The sequence below is a fragment of the Gallus gallus genome, chromosome 17, assembly GCF_016699485.2.
Source record: "Gallus gallus isolate bGalGal1 chromosome 17, bGalGal1.mat.broiler.GRCg7b, whole genome shotgun sequence".
Taxonomy (NCBI): Eukaryota; Metazoa; Chordata; class Aves; order Galliformes; family Phasianidae; genus Gallus; species Gallus gallus.
The window spans coordinates 3,549,789-3,572,852 of NC_052548.1; the positions used below are offsets into that span (position 1 = coordinate 3,549,789).

Sequence of the window (23,064 nt, forward strand, 5' to 3'; positions counted from 1 at the left end):
GCCTTCTTTTTGTTAACCATGAAACTCTTGTCTACCCTGAACATTGCCTTCACTAGGAAAGAGAACAAAGCAAGCACCAAGGCTTTGGTGTAAGCTGTTCCTAAATCAATAGTTAGCAGCAATAACAGTTACTGTCACCTTGTTAGATGGTGTTATTTGTGTACCTGGATCATTTTATTTTGGGGTTCATACGTTCCAAACTTAAGCTGGTTTGAAAAAAATGAAGTTTCTGTCATCTCCTTTGCCTTTCATGTTGCAGTGTTAGGAAAACTTGAGAAAGAACTCTGAAGTTTTTCTTTTGAGCAGGGGAAGGATACATCTATGAGCTGTTGTAGGCATGGCTCTGAGGAGATGGCAACCTGTCCTGAAGCTCTGCTGCTATCCCAGCTCCTTCCTGCTCACCAGTGGTGTTCACAACCTTGAAACTGAACTGGAATGTCATAGGCTCTGTATAAGCACATGCATAGGGGACAAGCAGTTAGAAGCATAAACAGGCAAAGAGCAAGAGGAAAAGCTGCCCTCATCAAAAGACACAGCCTGGCACATGTCGTGGATGGAAACTGAAGCACTGCACACTTCACTCGTAAGAGGAAAGCAGAAAAATATTTCCTGATATAAAATTACCATGGTAATTTGAACAATGATGACAGCAACTTAACAGTATTCATAATGGTTAAATATCCTTGACTATTTGCTATGCAGAGGGCGGGAGGTGCACAGTGAATCTAAGATCAAATCTTTGAGAAGCTAGCATAGCTAAAAAACAATAAATCTCTTACTGAGGATCTGTTGGCACAACTGCATCACAGGCATTAAGTAACCTCAAGAGGTGTCCCTACTCAAGGGGAGATTCTGCTGCAGCCAGCTGCTTGCAAGGAGAACCCTCAAAGGGGTTCTTAGGCTGCCTCTTATTTGTGGGGTAAGATGATTGACTTGTGGCCATACAACTCAGAACTGGATCTATTGAACTAGGTGTCTGCTATCAGGGTGTGGGGTCCTTCAGCACCCAGCTGTATGTGTGCCACACACCAATGCCTGCTTTGGTGCTGTGTATGCCCAGAAACTGCTGTCATCCTGCAGGGTCATTTCCGCATGACTAAGCACAGCTTCTTCTAACCAGAATGGGATGAACAAAGTTAAAAGCACGTATGCCAACCTGCAGAGAGAAAAGATTTTCTCAAGAGCATCTGGGTTTTGCTTTCTTTCGATAGGGATGCATTTGACTCACATTTTAGTGCATGCAGAACACTGGCAAAATCAGTGTATTCAGAAAGCCTGGGAAAGTGCTGCAACCTACGTCTCTCTCTGACTATTGCCTCCCAGTGCCTTGCCCTGGAGGGTGACAAACTGAGTTGCCTGCTATCTGTGACTGCCTGTAGCAGGTCACTGTTCCCTCTGCCACTGACACGGGCAGCTCTCCCTCTCTCTCAGACACACACTCGAATGCAGGCTATTCACTCCATAAGTGCCCCAGCCTCCCGTAGTCCTAGCTTGCCTCTGCTGTGGGGAAACAAGTAGAAGCACAAATCAATACGCATTGAAAGCTTGCCACCTTCTGGACACTGCACAGCACTTCTGTCTTTCACAAAATGTCTTTTTTTTTAAAACGGGGTGCTCCACTTGGCAATTGAAAGTAGATACACAAATGCCAGTGTGTGTGTGTTAACTTCAGGGATGAAAAAGGAGAAAGATGGATGGGGAGGGAATGTGAGTGGCACAGCACAGCACGTTAGTCCATCCTCACAAAGGCAGGAGTGCTCATTTTCTCCCTTCATGTCTGTGTATGTTGCTGAGCTTGTGAAAGTAGAACGATATCAGAGAATCAGTAAGATTGGGAAAGACCTCTAAGATCATCAAGTATAACCATGGATCCACCACCCCCATGCCCACTAAACCATGTCCCTACCTGCCATATCCACCCTTTTCTTGAAAACTTCCAGGCATGGTGACTCCACCACTCCCAGGACAGCCTGTTCCAATGCATTACCACTCCTCCATTCTTCCTAATATCCAACCTGAATCTTTCCTGGCACAACTTAAGGCCTTTACCTCTCATCCTATCACTAGCTGAGAGAAGAAGCCAACTGCTACCTCACTACAACCTCCTTTCTGTACAAGTATGCATCCATCTGTCCATCCAGCAGAAGTCTTCTGTTTTGCCTACCTACCCCACACATCTGCATACCAGCAGTGTCACATTGGCACTCTGCCTTTTCCCAGTGCAAAGCCCTGCTCTGCAGAGCCCATACCCCTCTATGCCACACTCTCTTGTCCAGGAGCTCTGAACAGCACTAATGCCTGTGAGGGATCAAAGTGATCCTCCTGTGCTGTAAGACATTTTCATTCCTCATCCACCACACTTTGAATTCAGACCCAGAGGATGGGATGTTGCTGTATCCATGTCAGTCACACACCACACAATTCTCTCAGGTGTAGATTTCATTACTGGGTAAAATGTACCTGCCCTAGTGATTCAAACTGAGATTTCTCTTCTCATCTTTTAATAAATAAGTACAGTATAATAAAACCTCACAGTAATATAATAAACTCTCTCTGTGGGGATTGAAGCTGGCACTTCAGCCACGGGTATTATATGCTAGAGGAGATCTGTGCTGCTCAGAGCAACCTGTTTCACATACAGACCAGCACTCAGACACAAACAAAATCTTCCAGCAATGAATAATCATCTAATCTTTTAAATGATGGGACCCTGCCAGGTTTTAAGCTCAAGGCAAAGCAAAACAAAATGCAAAGTACAATATTTTTCATTTTCTTTACTTATTGAACCTATTTTTCAGGTGAGCACATCGCCCGTGATGGCAATCTGAACAGATGTTTGTGCAGTCTCAGCCCACCAAGCCTTACTGGTGGGACTGAGCAACTAGAGCTCCCCAAATCCCCAGGCCCAGTGCAGCTCTTCAGTCCTATCCTCTCACTGAAATTTTACAGCAGTCACCAGTAACTCAACTCTCAACAAAGAAAAAAGGCATTCAGACAAAGACTATCAGCGATATACGTGTCCATGCACTGGGTGCTTACAGGTCTAGGAAGCAGTGACATGCCCACCAGAGAGACCCTACTCACACAGACCACATGAAACCCAAGGCTCAATTTAAACATCAGTATGCATGGCTATTCTTTTTTTTGATAGGACCTATAAACATGGACATTATTCCAACATAGGCACAGGGTTGGATGTGGAAAGGGCTCAATGAACCAAGGAGGTAGTTAGATTTTTGCCAACAGATACTCCTCTTGCTTGCTGGATTATATTATAGCCAGAAATTGCAAAAAACTGTACATGCTGAGTCTAGTATCTCCAAAATAGCACACCTAGTCTTTTTCTGCTCTTCATATGAATGTTTAATAGTTTTAAACTGAGACAGGGGAGGTTTAGGTTGGATATTAGGAGGAAGTTTTTCCCCCAGAGGGTGGTGACACACTGAACAGGTTGCCCAAGGAGGCTGTGGATGCCCCATCCCTGGAGGCATTCAAGGCCAGGCTGGATGTGGCTCTGGGCAGCCTGGTCTGGTGGTTGGTGACCCTGCACATAGCAGGGGGTTGGAACTCAATGATCATTGTGGTCCTTTTCAACCCAGGCCATTCTGTGATCCTATGATTCTATCTGTAATAACATCCCTAATGTATTATGAGTTTATTCTGCTGAACATTACAAATGACTAACTTCTTTTCTGCTACGCCTGACCTTCCTGACACTCAAACCACACATTAATTTAGTTCCACCTCTGCCACCCTCCCAGCCTGGTGCAGTGGCAGCAACTGCTTTAGCTGTTTGCATTCCGATGTAGCAGAGAGGTTGTATTTGTCCTCCAGAGCAATAGGTCAGAAGGGTCATGCCCTTCTCCCACAGTGCTGATGCTTGGTTCTGAATTTCGTATAGGCAAAAGTCACATCGTGGAGTATGCTGTGCCAACACCAACCACATCCTTGTCTTTGAGAAGCAGAAGACAACTTGCATGCAAACAGCCCTGTTGTGAGTGCCCAGAGATAGGTCACCCCGCACCATCCTCAGGATGCAAGGAAAGGCATTGATCTCTCATGGCTTTCTGCTGCCTTCAAGTGCCACCTGAAGTTAAGTGCATATTTCCTCCTGCTTTTGCCCACGTGAGGATGTGCCACTGTCAGCAAGATGAAATGCTGCACAGACCACCACCATCACCTCCTCAGTGGGCTCACAGTTTTCTCCCCCTTCCAGGACAGCTCAGCAGCAGTAGAGATTTCTGCTAGCTTCAAAGGCAAATGCCGTTACAGCAGAGGTGATGATTGTAAAAGGCACGCAAATGATTGAAGTCACTTCATTTAAATTGGCATCATCATAATCACAACAGTGTGATCAACCTTTCTGACTGTACAGATTGCCTACCAAAACATTGCAGACAGCTTGAGGGCACGTGAGGCAGAGCCTGGATTGCTGTGAGGAGAGGGAACTCCAAGGGCAATTTAGAGGAGAGAGATGGTTTCAGCCTCCAAAAACTGAGACCCCAGGCAGGATGGCAATTTGAGCATCTCCCTCCTTGCTGGGGATTCACATCAGCCAGCAAGCATTACACCACAGGACTGAGATCAGATGGAGTAAGAGCTCCTGTGATCTGCTTACAACTCATCTGAGGCTCACAAAGCAACCTCAGTTAGGGAGAAGTATACGACTGCTGTTAATATACACCGTGTTACACCTATTCTAGGTTGATTTTCATTTTTGGAGAAAGCATGAATTGCATATTTGCTTCCCAATTATGTTCTCACCCTGACTGATTCCACAAAATGGTTACCTGGCTATTAGCTCAGATAGTTGCTGCTACCACCCTATAAGCAGAGTGTGAGAGGCAGGATGCAACCCTAGGCAAGAGATTGCCAGCTTGTGGGTTTTATCCCAGCAAACAAACTTCAGTGCACACAATGCATGTGCAAGCAGTTTAACACCTGGGGCAACCTCAGCCCTTCAGTTCAGAGCTTCACCATCTCCAGTGACCTTGCACTGGGGCGTCCCTTTGCCATGTGTGACTACCACAACACAAGCCTGAAGTTAACCTTGTGCCTAGCACAAACAGGGCTGCTCTTTAAACACCAGTCCTGAGGGCACTGCTGTCAGGGCTTCTGAAACCCCACCAGTGGGACAACACCAAGACAAAAGAACCTCCTTGCACTTGCAGCATTGCACCAATGCCTACAGCAAAACTGGCAGCCTGTATCAGAGTCCCAAGTGGGGCATAGGAGCCATCACAGACCGTGGCAGAACAACCCTGCTATTCAATCCCTGTGCCCCACCTGAACCTCATTAAGAGATGTGATTGTCCGACTGGGTGCTTTGGGCCCGGTGGTGTCCTATCACATTTCGAGGCATTGTATTGCACATAACAGAAGACTTCTAGGAATTTTCCACTAGCTGCAAAGAAGACTTTAGTCTATATCCTTGTTCTTTCTGTGCATCTCCCCAGAAGATACCCTAAAATTACCAACATCGTCCCTGTAGGAAGTACTTTGATTCCCAGTGATATTTGCTGCTGAATTGTGTGAGTTGCAGCTAATGCTCCATACCTGGAACAAATCCCTTCCTTGCTCTCAGGATAAGAAAGTAATCTCAAGAGCTTCTTGAATAAGCCCATGCTGTGCAGATTTCAGGTGGAGGCACGCAGAAGAGCTCTTGCAGACGTACTCTGTACAAAACTGCAGACACAGACTTGTTTGAAATAACGTGTAAGTACTTTTGAAGAGGAAGTAACCTATTTAAGCACGTTTGTATCACCCATCTTAGACTTTCTCACTGACGTGTGCACCTGCATAGCTGTCTCTGCAGACACCTCACTACCACGGGCTCCCACTTCCCCCAGGACACCGGGCCTTTCCCTGACGTTGCTGCACAGAAACCTGCTTGCTTTTGTGTTCTGCCTCCCCCCTCAGCATGGGTAACCAGGCATCCTGGAGCAACCCGCGCAGCCCCAGCACTTCGAACCACGAGTATCTCAAGTTGGAAGGGACCCACAAAGGTTATCAAGGCCAACTCTTGGCCTATCATAAGGAAAGTTGTGCCATAGGAGCACCCACTCCATCTTCCTCAGCCCTCCCAGATTCCCCTGCTCTGCTGGCAGCACCAAGCTGGCAGCTCCCATGCCCTCACGGAGCAACCAGAGCGCTCGCTCCCTGATGGAGCACGAAGCTCTCCCTGCAGCCAGCAGGACCCTTAGGCAGTGCCGCCTGCAGCAGGCTCGCATTCACTGCCGGCACAGCCCACGTGCGCTGCCTTTTGCTTCTCCCTTGCACTCAGCCCGGCACGTGCGTGCGGTTCGGGCAGGGCACGCTCAGCGCCTCGTGCTGCCTTCCAGCCGCGTGTCTGCAGGCGAGGGCTGAGCCCCGGCCCGCTGCGGGGCTGCAGGACGCTGCCACGCGGCCCCAGCGGGCTCCTGCTTCCCTGAGGATGTGGGTTTTGCCGCTCCCCAGCGAGGCCGGGCGGCGGGCAGCCCCGGGAGGCTCCGGTGAGAGCCTTCGCCTCGTCTTCCTCGCCGGACGGGTGCCGGGGTGCCGCAGCCCCGCTAGATGGCGGCAGCTCCCTAAAGGTGTGCGATCGGTGAGGGAATAACCGGAGCGGTGTGTGGGGGGGTCCTGGGGTGCCCGGCCTTTGGGCGCGTGGTGGTACTGCTGGGGGGGAGGGGGGGTTGAAGACCTCAAATATGGCGTTTTTCCTTTAACAAAGGGTGAAAGTGACCGCGCCGTGCTGTTGGTAGACCCAGGTGAAGGTCGGCTGAGAAACCTGGGGCAAAGCTGGGAAGTAAAACAAAGCATGCATTCAGTGGCAAAGAGGAGGGAAGACTGTGATATGAGCTGGGATAGCCGAATTCCCTTCTGCCCTGTACCTCTGACGTGCAGGCAGCAGCCCTTCCAATGCAGCAGTGTTGCATTTCAGGTGAACGTGCATTTCTGGGTGCCTCTGCTGCGTTGGGTGCAATGCTGGGAGGAGCCCCAAACTCTCCTATCTTTCGTCTGTTACAGACTTACAGGGGAGCTCTCACCAGCTGGGCAGCTTTCACGGTGCCTAATGCTGCTGTCTGCCTCGTGCAACTTGGTAGCACAGCACAGAGTCACTGGGCTGTCTGTGTGAGTTGCACTCAGTGGCACATACGCCCTGCCTCTTGCTATCATCGTTCCTGGTGCTTTATTGCATGTCTGTTACCCTGTGACTGCCTTTTGCTGTAACACCTCTGCACTGTTGCAAGCGGAAGGCTGCTCACTCGTCCACATACCAGGCAGCACAACCCGTGACTGACTTGATGAGCAGAAATGCCAGCCCCAGTCTTCATTTGCTGATCTCCCAGTAGCTTGCTGGGGGTGTCTCTTCAATGAGCCCCTTAGCAAATGGTTGAATTGCTCACACAGCTGTGCAAGTGAGACTTATTTGTCCTGAGTTTGCTTTTCGTGGAGCCATCTGGCACAATCAGGATCTGTTCCCTGGAGTTCACGTGTGCCCTGTTCCACTTCAACCCCCACCTGAGTGCAGTTTGACTGTGATGTGGGTTTCAGCCTTTTTCTGAGGTGCCTTTTTCTTCCTGCTTTCCCAGGTTCACGTGTGGAGATGCTGATTCCCTCTGGATGCAGGTGCTTGAGAGCCAGCTCCTCCAAGGGAGAAGGGAACTCGTTATCATTAACTGTGCTTAGTGAGCGGTCCGACTCCTTGGGTGGAAATGCTCCCTTCTGCACAAAGCAGTTCTGTTACTACGTTGTGTCACCGTGTACCCAAATATCTACTTGATGTCAGTGCTAAAACATTGGCTGCACTTGATACGACCATAACTGGGGTGAGTATTGGGAACTTACATGCAGCTCTTGATTCCCCTTGTGTGCCTGTTCTGTCAAACACGAGGAGGGCTGAGCAAAGGAAGGGAAGGGGGTGGTGAGTTTGAGGCCTATCCTTCCATTTGCTGAAGCCAAATGAGTGGAATTAAATGTGACCTGTCTGAAAACCAACCTTGTTTCCAAAAAGTGCGTGGGGAGCTGAGATCAGAAGACACATTGCAAACATTGCAGTAGCATAACTTGAGGCAAGTGCAATCATTTACTTGACTAATGAATCCCCTGGGCTGCAAGCAAGAGAGCAAATCTCTCATTCATCTTCTTAATTTAATAAGCAGAGGGGTTGGCCTTAAGGGTAAATGAAATGCATAGTGATCCCATGAACGTTTCAAGAAATTGATGTACAATAAGATAAGGGAGATTCAGCAAATGGCTTGCTTTATTCTGAGAGGCTGTCGGTGGGTTTTAAGGGGAAGTGGGAGAAGTTGGAGGCGATAGCTCAGCATAAGGCTCTCCGCTGGGGTTCCCTCATAATCTCTCTAATTTGTACAGGCTGGAAAACATTATTTTTATTGGGATATCATCTAGCGAGCTTAGTATGAAATAAATGCCTGTTGTGCTTGGTGCTGCGTGGGACACAGCCGTTAAAGAGCTCAGCAAACTTGCTGAGCTATGTAGCATGTGAAATACTGAGCTGGGAATGTCATCTGTAGCAAATCACTGTTGCACGGGCGTACAGTGAAGCGTTGCTCCTTGGAAGGGCTCATGGAAGAGCTGGGAGACACCTGTGCTTGTGGGAGCCAGCGAGACTTCTGCCTTTCATGTTCCTAATAATTTTAGAGGAAGAATCAGTGGCGTGAAGCAATGAAATGCTTTAATGGACCGAACAGTGATCGTTGCTTCTGCCATCACAACAGTTACTCGTGCAGTAACTGAAGGAAATTGTATTGCAAAACTGAGGCGGAGAAGAAGACGTAATACTGCAACTGATAGTAAGCTTCTTAGCATAAAAATGGGATAAGGATGCTTTTTACACAGGCAGTGAAGTTAGTGGGTTAGAGGGGAAAAAAAACAACCAGAAGGGAATACTTTATAAACTTCAGTTAAACCATAAGCCATATAAAGTGACTTCAGGGAGCCTGGCTAAAGCGTAAGGAAGTTGAAAATGGAAATGCTGGTTCTTGGCTATTGGGAGGGAGAGGATTTGGGGATTAGATGGTCCATTGCTATCGAATGTAGTTAATTACTTACGACCTTCCAAGGGCCTATATAAGGAGCACAAAATACAGAGCAGAAAACTGCACTGAGTTCTCAAATGTAGTACCTTTTAGTATGTCATGAATTTTGGAGTCTGTGAATTCAAGCTGGACTGCCAGATTTTCTGTGAATGAAGATGAACTTGGTGATAACTGTATATTTTATCTGTTGCATTGGAATATGAAAAATCTGCTTTAGCTAACTCAGTCTCATTTGTTGGGATGGAAGCTACAGAGTGCAGGCAGAAGCTGCAAAACCTCATAGGTATATGCTAATACTTTTTGTTACTAAGATTGCTTACAATGGGACACTTCTGGTTCTGGCAGGGCTGCTTTGCTGCAGCGGTGTTACAAGGTGTAGCAAGTTGCTGTCTTTCATTTAGGTGAATACTTGTCATATACTAAAGTGAGCAGCATTGTTTTATTTTAGGGTCCGAGCTGTTGTTTAGAACGCCTCAAAGACTGAAGACCTTGAAAATTACAGTACCACAGCATTTCTGCTACCTCAAGGCCAAATCCCAAATCAGAAACCCCGAACAGGTATGTGGATGTGTGGGGAGCACACACGTGGGCTCTGTTGACTTGGAAAGAAAGTGAATAGCCAGCTCTGTCCTGGCATTCCCCAAGCAGTCAGCAACACATCTGCAAATGCAGAGTTGCATGATACCTGTAATGTTGTGGTCTGTATTTGGTGATTGTGGATGCAAGGTGTTCCTATGTTGAGGCATGGGTTGTCGCTTTCAGGGTTTGTATAACTTTATCTCTAACAAAGAAGATCAGACTGAATTGGATTGCTAGTTGCAGTGGAAATGCTAAGTTGCAGCTTGAAGCAGTGATTGAGCACCTGGGGGGAAGGCAGGGCCAACCCAGGGCAGTGCAGGTGTATGCAATGCATCTGAGTGACTGGAAAGAGTAGAGCCAGGATCCACCTCTTCCCATACCTCATTTAAGGGTTGGCATTGAAGGTGAGGGTATCTTGCTGGATATCTTTGTGTGCCTGAGGCCTTCTGAAGGTAAGCAGCTTCTTTCCTTTGTTTCTGTGCCTATAGCTGTTGCATTTGAGCAAATCCTCATTTGCTTTAGCCTGGGACCTTGGTGCTCTACTGTCATTGCTGCACTTTCCATTGCATTACACTACTGTTAAGTGTTCTTTGCATTGTTGTGGCTGTATGAGATGTGTGTTGCAGGAAGCCATGGGGATGGCATGGGCATGTGGCTCTGCTAAGCAAGGAGTCCCTATATGTTAAAGCACCCCATAGGCTTTGCTTGCTGACTGCCTACTGCTGTTCCAGTTTATCTGCTGTCTTCATCCCTTCTTGTGACAGGGCTGGTTGTATCAAACAGCTTGGAGTGAAGAGACATGCAGTGTCTGAGCCTGAGGAACACTTTGTTCCTGCTGCAAGGGATAAGTTGTGTAGCTCTGCCCTTCTCTGAACAGCTCGTCAGATGCACAGGGCTGGTGCAATTTGCCAAAGTAACCGAAGTATCCCTCTTGTGGTTTGGCTGTTTGTCCTGATGGGTTGATGAGTGAAGCTGGTTGGCACAAGTGTCAGTTAAATCACAGGGCTGGTGCACAGCAATGGGCTGGAGATAAGGAATAACAGTGAGACTTCCCTTCTGTAGCACTGCCCAAATGGCTGAATTAGAGAGTGGGGTCTTGATGTCGGATTGCTGAGAGCTGTGTCTGGTGCAAACTAGACGTGCTGGTTCTCAGGTGCAGGTCCCAGGTGAAGGGATTTTGCTCGCAGACCCTCCTCAGCCTGCCTCTTGGTGGCTGCTTCACTCCTGCTTGCTGACTTCTCAGCCAGCTCTCGCTTGAGAGAGTTTTCTGCTGGTGTATTAGAACTGTGAGGTTTTTTTGGCTGTACTGCTTGCTGTCACTTACTTCCTTAGAGTCTAGGCAACATTTAGATGGGGAGAACAAATAGTGGAAATAAGCTGATTCAGCCCAGTGTTCACCTCGTCATGGCAGTGCCTGGATAGTAGTACGGTTTTGGTGTGAACCTGGTGAGCGTTGTGGTGTAAGGGGGCACCAGTCTTGGCTGAGACAGCTGATTTTCAGTTCTTAGTTTGGTGAGCTTAGCCCACTCCAGACTGGAAATCTGGTGCTGAGCCGGTGTCAGGTTTATGAGCAACAGTCTGCCCACTGATGGGCCCAATGCTATCAGCAAGCCAGTTGCACACTCAGGTGTTACACCCTATGCATCCTATCTCCAAGGTTCCTTTCTTGCTGTGCTACCTCCCCGTGATCGAGGGGCACATGGATGAGTGCACTGCTCCTGGCTGTGGCTGGTGACTTGAGCTTGGTTTGAAATGGAAAAGCTGGATGATAGGGGTATGCAAGTGCTGTAATACCAGCCAGGGCCTGAGCTTGCATATTCCTGTGTCTCTGAGGGTGGCTGTTGCCAGATGTGTCAGAGAAAGGTGCCAAAAATTCCTTAGTGTGCTTTATAAAAAATGTCAGACTTTTCTGTCCTCTCCACTGAGCGATGGCATCTTTCATGTCTTCAGATGTGCCTCCATATTAAAAATGGTAGTTCTGTACCTTGTTCCAGAGCTTGCTGGGTTTCATTTGGCTGGAGCTCCGCATCCCTCCTGTGCTCCTGCCCCAGGAGGTTTGGCCTTAATGCATTTATCTGTGTACAAGGAGAAGGGAACATTTCTGTTTTTACAGATGGCGTGGATTCAGGAAATCCAGTCAGCTGGTGTGGATCTGGAAACCATTCTGCCCTTATTAACACCCTCCAATGATATAAACAGAGAATCCCCAAAGCAAGGAGCAGTCTAAATAAAACTACAGGCCAAACCAGAACATCTGAGGTGTGCCAGATCTTGCCTTAGGGAGAGAGAAGATGGGAAGTGCCAGGAAGAGGAAGATCTTAATTTTGAAGAGAACAGCCCTATGATTAAGGAAAGTCTGTACTCTTCCCTATGCCTCCTGGGAGAGGGGAGAGCTGAGGAAGGGATATCCTAGGGAAAGGGCTTTTCTCTGCCACTGCCTCATCTCTTCTCTTGGAAGTGACTGGGGAGGTCTAAGCCAGGGATTGTCTTGAGACAGAGGTTGGAGGCTAGAAAGCCTTTATAGATCTCTACTTGTATTTGCTGTCTGACTCAGTTTCCTGTCTGTAACACAGAAATAGCAACTACAAATATCCAGCAAATATCTGTGCCAGTGATGGGAGCTGTGAGGTCTTGCTGTCCTTCACAGTTGGACGGAGCTCAGGTGGCTGCAGGTACGCACCGTCAGGAGCTGGGGATGCTCCACTTCCACTGGGGAGGATGTTTTTGCTTGATTCATCCCTGCTATGTGCCATCACTTCAGTCTGTAGTGGAGAGCAAGCTGATCCTTAATGGTGTATTTAAGGTGTTTCTGTGTCCTGCTGAATAGGTGGCAACAGTTCTTCCAGGGTTGATATCTGATCGAGGCTGACCTGAAGAAGGGATTGGAAAATGTTCTGTGATGCAGCTTTGAGATCTGAGATTTTAAAAGGGGAATTTCCTCCTTTTCTTCTCCTGTATTATCTCTTTCTTCTTTCCTCTTATCTCTTCCTTTTTGTTTATTCTTGCTCTGTAAATCCTAGTGTAAGTAAGAAAGATTTTAATATGCTCAGACAGGAGAGAAGTTGTTCCATGCGTTGCAGATGCACAACATATCTTCATTAACTCCCCATGACATTCAAAATAGCTGGAGATAAAGACAAACTAAATCTGGGAAGACAAATATAAGTACAGCTTCCCCTCCCTTCCTCTCACCCCTGCACAGTGCACCCCCCAGGACATGCATTCAATTACTGAAGATGAATGGAGCAAACAGTGCAGCATTTGGGATGCTCTAAAGAGTGCTGCCTGCTTCTGCCATCAGATGGCCCCACACTTCACAAAATCTGCTCCCTGCACAGGGTCCAGCCTGGGAGGTGCTCCATGAGATCTGCAAGCCCTCCTTTCCTTGGACGGATGGGAGTTTGCAGCAGTCAAAGAAGGCTAGCAAAGCACTGAGTGGGCATTGATATTTTCTGGGAGCACTCTGAAAAGTTGCTGTGTTTCCTATACCTGTGCTTTTTTTGACCTCCCGAGTTGTTTGGAAGGGCAGACCTTGGGTGTTTAAGGCACTGGGAAGGAGGTAAGGCAAGTACTTGCTGTCCTCAGCTCTGCTGTGTCACTGTGAACAAGTGATGGGCTGCTCCCCTGGGCATGTGGTGTGTGGACATCAGCTGGCATCAGTGGGGACAGGTTGCATGCCAAGTTGTTCTGCTCTCGAGCAAATCTAGATGGCACCATGGAGAGCTGCTGGTTCTGGTTAGCTTTTGTTTATTACAGAATCTTCTGAGTTGGAGGCGACCCTTAAAGGCCATCTGGTCCCACTCCCTGCAGTGAACGGGGGCACCCACAGCTCCATCAGTGCTCAGAGCCCCGTCCAGCCTGAGCTTGGCTGTCTGCAGGGACGGGGCAGTGTGTAAGGCAGTGCAGGAACAAGGGGTCTCTGAGATCTTAGGTGCAGGATCCTAGCCTGTAAGCTGACTGTAAGCACTGTTCAGCAATGGTTGATGTAAGATCTGTCCAAGGCTTTATAATTCCCTGGTATCTGAAGTATAACTTGGTAGGGGGAGAGCAGTCCCTGTGCCCTGAAGTTTGTGGCCAGGTACCCAGACCTGGCTTGCCATGACTCAAAGATGCACAAAGAGGTGCTCTTTCATGCATCCCCTCCTGTACTTTGTCAAATTGGAACTCTCGTCAAGCTCTACCTGCCTGGAGTCTCTGATCTCAGCTCCTCTGTAGCTGCAGTGCTGGAGTTAGGGTGAGCTCGCATTACTGTGAGCTGGAGTGCACATCTTCCCAAGGAAGGGACTTGCCATCCCCTTCCATTATACTCTTTTCAGTTCCCTGCATCTCAGAGCACAGCAGATGATTATCTCACAAAACCATTCTGTTTTTTTTTTTTTTCCCTGTGTGGTTCAAATTATCCTTTCCTAAGTGCATTACCTTGCATTTGTCTGCACTGAACTTCATCTGACTTCATGCTGCCCATCCACCTAGCTTTGTTAAATGTAATTGAAATTGAGTTTGGGCTTGGGGGAGGCCTGGGGTTGATGTAGCAGAAAAGTAGAGGCCTGTGATTCCAGGACTATTAAAAATAAAATAAAAAAAAGCCATGTGAACTATTGCAGTTGTTGAGTCCTGTTAAATCCAGTTGTGTTCATGTTGCAGTGAATTAAATGAACACCAGAAAAGAAAAGGCAGGGCAGAATCTAATCTCTGCTACACCGTGCTTAAAACCAGAATGCTGAATAATCTGTAGGTGAATTCATGTTTTGTGTTCCTTCTGTGGTCAGAATCTGTCCCTTGGACAATCTCTGGAATATGCAACTTCTTTTTTTATTCCAATAGGAGTGGGCTGAGAGCAGAGTGGGTTCTGTTACCTTGTAGGTCTGAGGACAGGCCCTGGGGATCACTGCAGCCCCAGCAGGAACCAGGGCGCAGTTTTCTTATTAAGAACAATATCTGCTTCCAAGGATGTTAACCAAGTTCATCTACACAAATGAGCTGGTGAATAATCTTACAATTTACTTGGATTGTTTCATTGTTTAAATTACTCCAAGTGAGTGGATAATCATAAGAAGCGAAGCTTTTAATGAGAATAATGGGGGTAAAGCCACAAACTACAGTTAAAATGAAACTGCTGCTTGTGAATAGAATTGCACGGTCCAGTTGAGTGCAAAAGCAAGGGACTGGATTCAGCAGCCTGGGCAGCTGTACCTCTCCATCCCCTGCTACTGAAAAGGCTTTTGTGGTGTAAGGTGACATGCTGGTGAGAAGGATCCAACCCTCCACTTCGAAAATTGAACTCCACGCTGTGATCTGTGGCTGTGTGTAAATCAGACAAGAGATGTGTACCCTATTTTGTTGAGGAATTGACCAGAAAGAGATGCTGAGTTCAATTCTCCTTACTACATTTGGTAGGGGAAGGTATTTCAACAGCAACCATGGGGAGAGAGGGGTTCCCCTTATAGGCACTGCAGCCATGAATCACATGCTCAACTGCTGCAACCAACGTAGTGCTGAGACCTGAACAGTTGAGTGTGGAACCAAGAGGAGAACCCCTTTCTAAGCCACACGTTTGGCATTTCTCAGCCTTGCAGTTCCCCTATGGAGAAAGGGCTGTGTTGTCTGTTCTATAGGCAGCGTGACACCTGAAATGGGGACAGGTGTTGGTTTGATCAGCTGTGCAGCACTGATTGGAGAGGAGATGGATGGGTCTGTGGGTCCTGTGGGCTGTGAATACTCTCCACCTGTTTTGCAGCAGCAGTCACCAAAACTGCAGGAGGTCTCCCTGTGCTGCCTCACCTTTCCCTTCATCAGCACCGAGTGGTTCTGTTCCTCCCACATTGTTCCTTTCAGTGGTTTATGATTGCCTTGGTGGGGTTTTTCCCTCCTTCAGTTCCTGTGCCTTGCTCAGTGAATGGCTCTGGTGTCCCTGTGCATAGTTAGCAGCTTCAGGTAGCATTTAGTGGCAGTTAAAGGAGGCTGTCCTCCCCCACCCTGCCCCTCTGTTGAATGAATCTAAAAAGGCTTTTATGGGAGGGGGAGCATAGGGGGAAAATTAAAAGGGCTCATAAAAGTGAATTTTAAGAAAAGCCTAATGAAGGAAATGAACCTCCTGAGAGATCAAAGCTGTACCTGCTGTGCCAGTGTAGAAATCTTAGGCTTTTTCTTAAGTTTCCACTGGCATGAAAGTACATGCACAAACTTATTCCAACATATTTAACTCTTAATTTTCTATGCAGTTGGCACCAGCAGTCTGCTGTTCTGCTCAGTGCTAAGACTTGACTATTTCAGTAGGGATTTGCTTCTAATTTTAAGCATCCTTTTGCTTACATAGAGGCTTGGTTATCTCAGTGGTGCATCGGGCCTGACAGTATAGGGATGACACTTCTTTTTCAGGGACCAGGTGAGTTCTGCACTTTGCTTTATGGAACTGCGAGGAAACTCTTGCCATGAGCAGGAGGTATAAAGGCAATCCTCCACTGTTTTCTGATTGCCAGCTCTGCTTCTCGAGAGGTAAACAGTATTTGAGGAGGGAACCACTGATCACCTGGTTGCAGTAAGTTATGGGAATGTTGAAGTCTTTTTTTTTTCCCCAATTCAAAGAAAATGTAATTTAAAAGGGCTCTCAACGGGTTACGAGGGGGATGGAAATGTTGACTGAGTTGCACGTAGTTCCATTAATCATGGAAAGCAAAGTGAAGGCGCTTAATTTTAACCAATTTTTGTAGGCCAGGCTCCCCGTGCCTGCAGTTTTTCCATTATGCATGTAATCTCCTTTCTGAAAAGGCCTAGGTTTGCTTAGTATCGGTTCTTTGGTTATTGTGGATTAAAGACTGGATGGTTCAAATTTGTCAGGGGTTGGCTGTGCTCTCCCCTCCTCATCTTGTCACTTGTCGCCCTCGCGCAGGTCCCAAGGCTCTTACTTTTAAAGTGTTTCCATGTGTTTGAGAAGAGAATAAAAATGGGGCTGCACAGAGCGCCTTGTGCACTCACAGCTTCCCAGAGTGCTAATGAGGAACACATTGGCAGTAAGTGGCTGAGTAGAGCACTGCAGCAGGAACAACAACTTGCACACGGCCTTATTTATTGCAGGCCTGTTTCTCGGAGAGAGGGGATGTCAGCCTAGATTTGGACTTTCACCTAATCTTCTCTGAAAGTACCTGGAGATATTAAGTGGCCACCTACTCGGCTGCTGGACTTCAGTTTAAAAGCCAGTCCAAAAGCCTGCTTCTATGAAAGCAAACTGCAGGCACAGTGGTGCTGTAGGTCATGGCCTTGGGCTCTGCATAAAATATTTGGACCTGATATATATATATTTTTTAATGTAAACTGGGGGTGATTTTTTTTTTTTCCCATAATTAGAGTACTGCTGCAATAGGATTGGTGCAAGAATCCTTTCTCTTTCCTCCAGGAGGTGATCCCGAAGCTGCTGTAAGAACATGGTCTCCCCAGAACCTATAGCATAGGTCAGTGGTCTTTGGGTCCGTGTTGAGAAACAAGCTGCCTGGTTTCTGCAGCACTTTGCTTGGGAAGATACAGGGAAGAAAACAGGGTTTGGAGGCCACGTTCAGGGATGTTCACTCAGATTCTAGGAGCTCTGTGGACATATCCATGGCCAGAGTGTGATCTCCATGTTAGTCCCTTGCCTAAAATATTATTAAAATAGGAATAACACATGGATCAAGGGGAGGATTTGTTCTGTGGACCGGTGCCTGCGTTGCATTGCTGTTTTGTGAATACATGGTATTCATAACCCAGTCTGTGCCTGGGCTCCACTGTTGTGCCCTGTCCTCTAGTATTACTGCCTAATACCAAAAACAATGAAAAGCATTCCTGCCTGCTAAGCCTCTCTTCATGGGAAAAGCTTGAGATAACTGATAGATCTTCTGTGGTGCTTCCAGGAATTTATAGCACTATTGAATTTGGCCCAGTGAACATTGCTACACTTTAAAAAGCCAGTCACTTAATTATTTGTGGAGTTAGTTGCCTGTTGAGATTCACGATTACCCACATGCATCCTAACAACTTGATTAAAATATCTTTGAAGCATGCTTGCTCTGCTTTTCTCCACTTACCTAGATCTCATCAGACCGAGCTGTGATGGAAAGCACTTTGCCTATTGTAACGCTGGCCTGCCAGCAATTAGCTGACAGTTACAGCAACCTAAAAACAATAAATAGTTCTAAAGGGGTCATCTTCAAGGTGAACAGAATAAATTTTTAAAAGGAGTTAAGCTTATTAATAGGCTAACCCAGGTGCTTCAGCAGTGAAAATTGACATTGCTCTGATTTACCCTGGCTGAGAACTTCACCCTCTGCATTAAATTACACAAATTACTATGAATATTGCAAACTACAGTCAGTCCCTTCCTGCCAAAGGATGAGCTCATGATTCCTCACTTGCCTTGTGAGGGGTTGCAGTGACTGGACTGGGACCAGAGATGCAAACTCTCACAGCTCCTTCCGACTGCAGTTTGGGGCAGGATTGGTGACTTCTGCTAAACCACTTCTTCATCAGCAGCAATGCAGGAACAACGATCCCTGGGTTCCTCCTGGAGGTGCAGGAGTCCCTTACAGCGCGTGTGAGTGGGATGGCATCTGACTGATTCTGCATTCAGCCTGTCTTGCTGTCACAAACACATGGCTTCCCATGGGGATGGTGTTTCCCAGTCTACCTGGGAGTGAGTTCAGCCCCTGCACAAACCTGCTTATTTCTCTCAGATTTTTACTGCCTATCCACGGAATGAGGGAGCTGAGGCAAAGCTGTCGCCTCACTCGTGCTGGAAAGCCTCAGTGAAGGAGGAAGCTGGCTCGGATTGAAGCAGATGCTATGTGGGAACAATTACCTGAGAGAAACTCAGGGAGGGAGTGCAAGAGATAATGAAACACCTAGGGATTTGGGAGTCAGCTTTCCAGGGAGCAGAGGGGTTAGCGGTTTAGAGCTGGAGCTTGCAGCTGTGGTAGAAATCAGCTTCCTTTTCTGTTTCTTCCTCCTTCCTCCCCCAGCTCGAGGGCTGGAGCAGCGGGTGACCTTTGGAGCACGAGCCGTGCTGCCAGTGCAGAACTTGGGCTGTGATGGTGCTGTGCTGGATGTGCAGATCGCTGAGCTCAGCTGCAGCCCTGCCTGGTGGGTCCTGAGCCCATGGCCTGTCAGCAGGGGGACTCACTGATGTGTCAGGGGTTCTGTCATCAGCTGAACCCCACGTGGATGTGAACTTAATGCCCCTGGGCTCCAGGAGAACAAGAGCAGGATGAGTGCCCAGCAATCATCCAGCCGCACATTCCCTGGAGCCCACAGCTTAGCGAGTTCTCCTCCCATTTCTCTTTTGCGAGCAAGCACTCCTATTCCATCAGCCCATCAGAAAAGGCCAGCTTTGTTTTCAGTTTACCTACGTGGCTTCCAACCCCCCTGGTAGGGGGTTTAGTACATGCTCTGATAGCAGGCTGAGCTGGGAGGACTATGGGATGAGTAATGCTTGCTGGTTTCTGTACCTGTTGAGCCAGAAGCTCAGTGTTAAGGCTGTTCCTTTCTGTTCAGCCCAATAACAAAACCTGTTTTTGTTTGGAGGGATCATCGTTGCTGTAAAATGGTGGGCTCTGGTCAAAGTTCATAGCAGCACAGGGAACAGTGGTCACTGAATGGTGCAAGCAGCAATCTTTGCCTTTATAATGGGCTTCAGACATGAAGAGGCCCATCCTTATGTGGGAGAAGCCTTTCTTTTGTGATCCTGTAATATGAATTTTATGTTAAACTCATCATCACTGCATCTACTATGCTGCAAGCCCATGTGCAGTGACAATTGCATGTGTGCAAACCTGTGTGGTTTTTCTAACCCATGCTGAGGGGTTTAAGTTGCACTGTATCTAAGCCAGGGTGCAGTTTGGCCCAATTCACACGTGGTTTCTGTTCTCCTGTTCTAAATCTAAGCATAAAAGCTGTGTTGGATGCTGGAGATTTGAAATACTACTTTACAATAGAGGAGATTGCTCCCATTTTTCTGTAAGACTTGATTAACTGGGGCTAGCACAGGCAATCACCTTAGCTCTGTTGAAAATGTGTCCGGTTAGCAGTTTCTTTAGTAAGCACAGAGTGCATCAGCAAAGACTTGAAACATCTCTTTGTTCCTTATTTGTTATTGTTTCACCTGCCTTGAAATGGTAATTGCAAGTGCTTTGATTCATGGATCAGAATGCAATTTAATTTCAATTGTTGCGGGCCCAGAATGATGCTCTGGAAACTTCCCCGTCAGCAAATCCTCCCAGATCCCCCCCACCTCTCCTGCAGCAGCCCTGCATCTGTGATGGGAAGATGGAGGGAAACTTGTCCTCCTTCCAGTGATGGATTTGTGGTGCTCCTGCTCCCCCTTTGGTTGTTTATTTTTTAAGCTTTCTTATTTAACATACTTAGATTTCATCCTTGGGCCAACACGGGACTGAAGCAAGCAGTGCTCTGTGCTCACAGCAGCGGAGGATCCTCCTTACTATTGATTCAGACACTTGTGATGGTCTGTCTGGATTTTCTGTGCCTGGTAATTTTTCACCCTGTAACAAACCAGCTTTAATGCAGACTGAAACTTGCATTTAAGACAGCGAAATGTTTTGTTTTCACCGTGCTCGGGAGCTGCAAATTAGTGTTGCTGCTGGCATTACCAGCAGGAGATGCAGACTGTGCTGAGGGTTGGGAATACGACTGCCAGAGAATGGCTTCTGTGTTTGTCTGTTAGACCAGCCTGTGTGTAACGCTCTGAAAACAAACCTGGGTGCTGATCAGAGAGGAGCAGTTCCAGAGCTGAAAGCAATAGGAGGAACAAGCCTGGAAGGAGCCTTAAGTAACCACGTTGCTGAGCCCTGCTTCAAGAAGGGCCAGCTTTACCTTAGGTTATTCCTGATATATTTCTCTCATCTGTTCTCCATTTGCAGCGAGGAGTACTTTAACATGCTGCTCGGAGGGATTTCTCTCTCAGATATTTCCCCCTGATCTCCCATGGTTGCAGTCCATATTGTTACTCCTTGTCCTATCAAGCAGGAGTGCAGAATTGCTTTTGTTCACTTTTGCCTAGCTGAAGATGGGGGGGGGGAGGGGGGTGGAATTTGCAGATCTTTTCTAGGCAGGATGCTCCCTGATGGTCCAGCCTTGTCTAACAGAGATCAACTGAGAGGCATCTTCTGGCTGATTGCCTCTCAACTCACTCCAGTTCTGCACTTCCCTTAAATTGCAGCACCTGTGCAGCTGGTGATACCCCTGCCCTGAGTGCCACAGAAATACTTGAGCTCCATGAGGGTAAATAGATGTTTATTGATGCCTAGCTTTATTTTCCCTTCTGGGAATCCTACAAAAGGCACAGTTGAGCTCTGCCTGGCCAGGCAGACCTGTGGGATGCTATATCCTTACAAAGCTTCCAATACTGTTTGAATTCGACAGAAGTAGGGGCTCTCATGAGGAAGATTCAGGGGATCCACAGAACCCCAGAAGTCAGCGGTGCTCAGCCCTGCCCAGAAAATCAGTTAATCATTTAGGTGCTGAGAAAAGCCCTCAATGTATGGGTGCTGTGATGCTGCATGCATGGCTGTACCGTGCTGCAGCAGAGCTGGTTGGAAGGTCAGGTGCTGCAGAGTGATTAATTTTGAGGCAGCCAAACCAAAGTAGTGCTGACACCTCAGCACAAGAGGGTGCAATAGGTTTGCAGTACAACCTAGGCACGAGGTGGGTTGTCCTTTCTGCTGCAACGGTGCCAGCACTGCGAAGGCTTGTCTCACAAGCCTAACATCCTGTTAATTGGTGGAGTTTGAGCTGTGTGAGTTTGCCTCATTATTTTTGAGTCCTTTTCACTCAGTGACTATTTCCATAATTATGGTAATTAAACTTGCTGGGTTTTTAATTATTATTTTTTTTTAAATAATCAGAACTGTAGCTGAATTATGAGTGTGCCAGAATGAGTCTGGCAAATCATAATTTTAGTTTGCTGCATTATAAATCAAAAGCAGACTTGATTTCCCAGCTTGCTGGATGTTTTGTTAACCAGATCATTCCAGCTCTCCTGAGGCCTCGTATGCCGAGAGCTGTCCCTGAACGAACAATCAGGCTTTATAAATAGATCTGCAGCCTTAACAAGAGCATCACTGCCAGATGCTGCTGAAATAACTCGGGGACTTGTGCACAGAGGAAACTCCCTCATCTTGGGGCTGCTGGGCTCCCATCTGGTTTCCAGGACATCCCCTTGCTTGTGAAACTTCAGAGAAGCTGTTGGGATGCCTACACTGGGGTCATTCAGGAGCGTTCCTATGTCCCTCAGATGCTTACCAGCACTCCTCCTGATAGGCTTGTGCTTGCAACGGGAGTCCAAGATTGGGGTTTGATCAATTGCTTCGGCTCCTGTCTTGTACAGAAACAGCAGCAACTCCTCTCTGCCTAATTAGCTCTGACCGGGGTGTAGCTGTGCTGTCCCCTTGCATGGCAGTGACTGAGCTGCCTTCTAAGGATCCCCGAATGTTTAGCAACAATTGTGAGGGGTGGTCCAGCCTCCTGTCTTCCCTGATGGATCAATTTCTCCTTCCAAATCCTCTGCTGTGCTTGCTGCCAGCTCACTTGGCTGAAAGCACTGGCATTCCGTAGCAGTTTAGGTGGATGGCAGGCAGCAATGCTCCAGCCTGTGGCTGAACAGTGAACTTAAGTGTAGAGCACATGCGTAAGTCTCCAATAAGCGATTAATTAAGAAGTACAAAGTGCTGTGAGATCTGTGTCAGGATGGTGCTGGCCCTTCAGGTACATCCAGGTGAGGTAAGAAGGGCCATCAGCCCTCAGAATTACCTGAGCTCCTTTGCATTTCGTAAGGAGGCAGAGGTCCTTTGGGCTGAATGCATGAGACCTGCTGGAGGTGATGGAGACGAGGCCAAGTGAACCCCCTGTGCTCCTTGTCCTTCATCGTGCCTTGTTCTGCAGGCTGCCACGTGGAGAGCTGTATGGCTGATGTTGCAAAACGATGGCCTTGTTCACAAGTGTGCTTAGAAGAGAGTGGGGAAGAATGATAGATGAGCTCTGTAGGGTTGGGCAAAATCATCTGGGGTCTGTGTCAGTTTTACCTAGGAACCAAAGCACAACTGAATGCAGTTCTGTGGCATTACTCACATCTGAGTCTGTCTGTGGTTTCCCACATGTGAAGAGTGTCACCCCCTGCGTCAGGAAGTACTTGGGGCACAATGACTGGGGCCTACATAGAAGTACAACGGATGGAAGCACCGTTACTGTGGGAGAGAATCACTTGTTAGCAATGGATGATGCTCCTGAAATGCCTCACGTGTTGGATCTCCATTACCTACAGCCAGAATGCCTCCAGCTGTGTCTCACCAAGGGCTTACGCATACAGCAGCTGCAATGGTGAAAACCTAAAGTTACATGTTTCCATCTTCAGGCATGGTGATGTATTAGGGACGTGCTGATCCATCTCCATGCTCTGGAAAACAGG

The 23,064-nt window shown here is 47.6% G+C and overlaps 1 long non-coding RNA gene across 1 annotated transcript in view; it reads left to right on the forward strand.

The window, feature by feature from the left end:
• LOC112529996 overlaps positions 1-23,064 on the forward strand; it is a 155,240-nt gene that overhangs the window by 32,623 nt on the left and 99,553 nt on the right. The window contains exons 6-7 of the long non-coding RNA XR_005840434.2: positions 7,572-7,808; positions 9,490-9,599. This is a non-coding gene — a long non-coding RNA (uncharacterized LOC112529996). The remainder of the gene's footprint in view (positions 1-7,571; positions 7,809-9,489; positions 9,600-23,064) is intronic.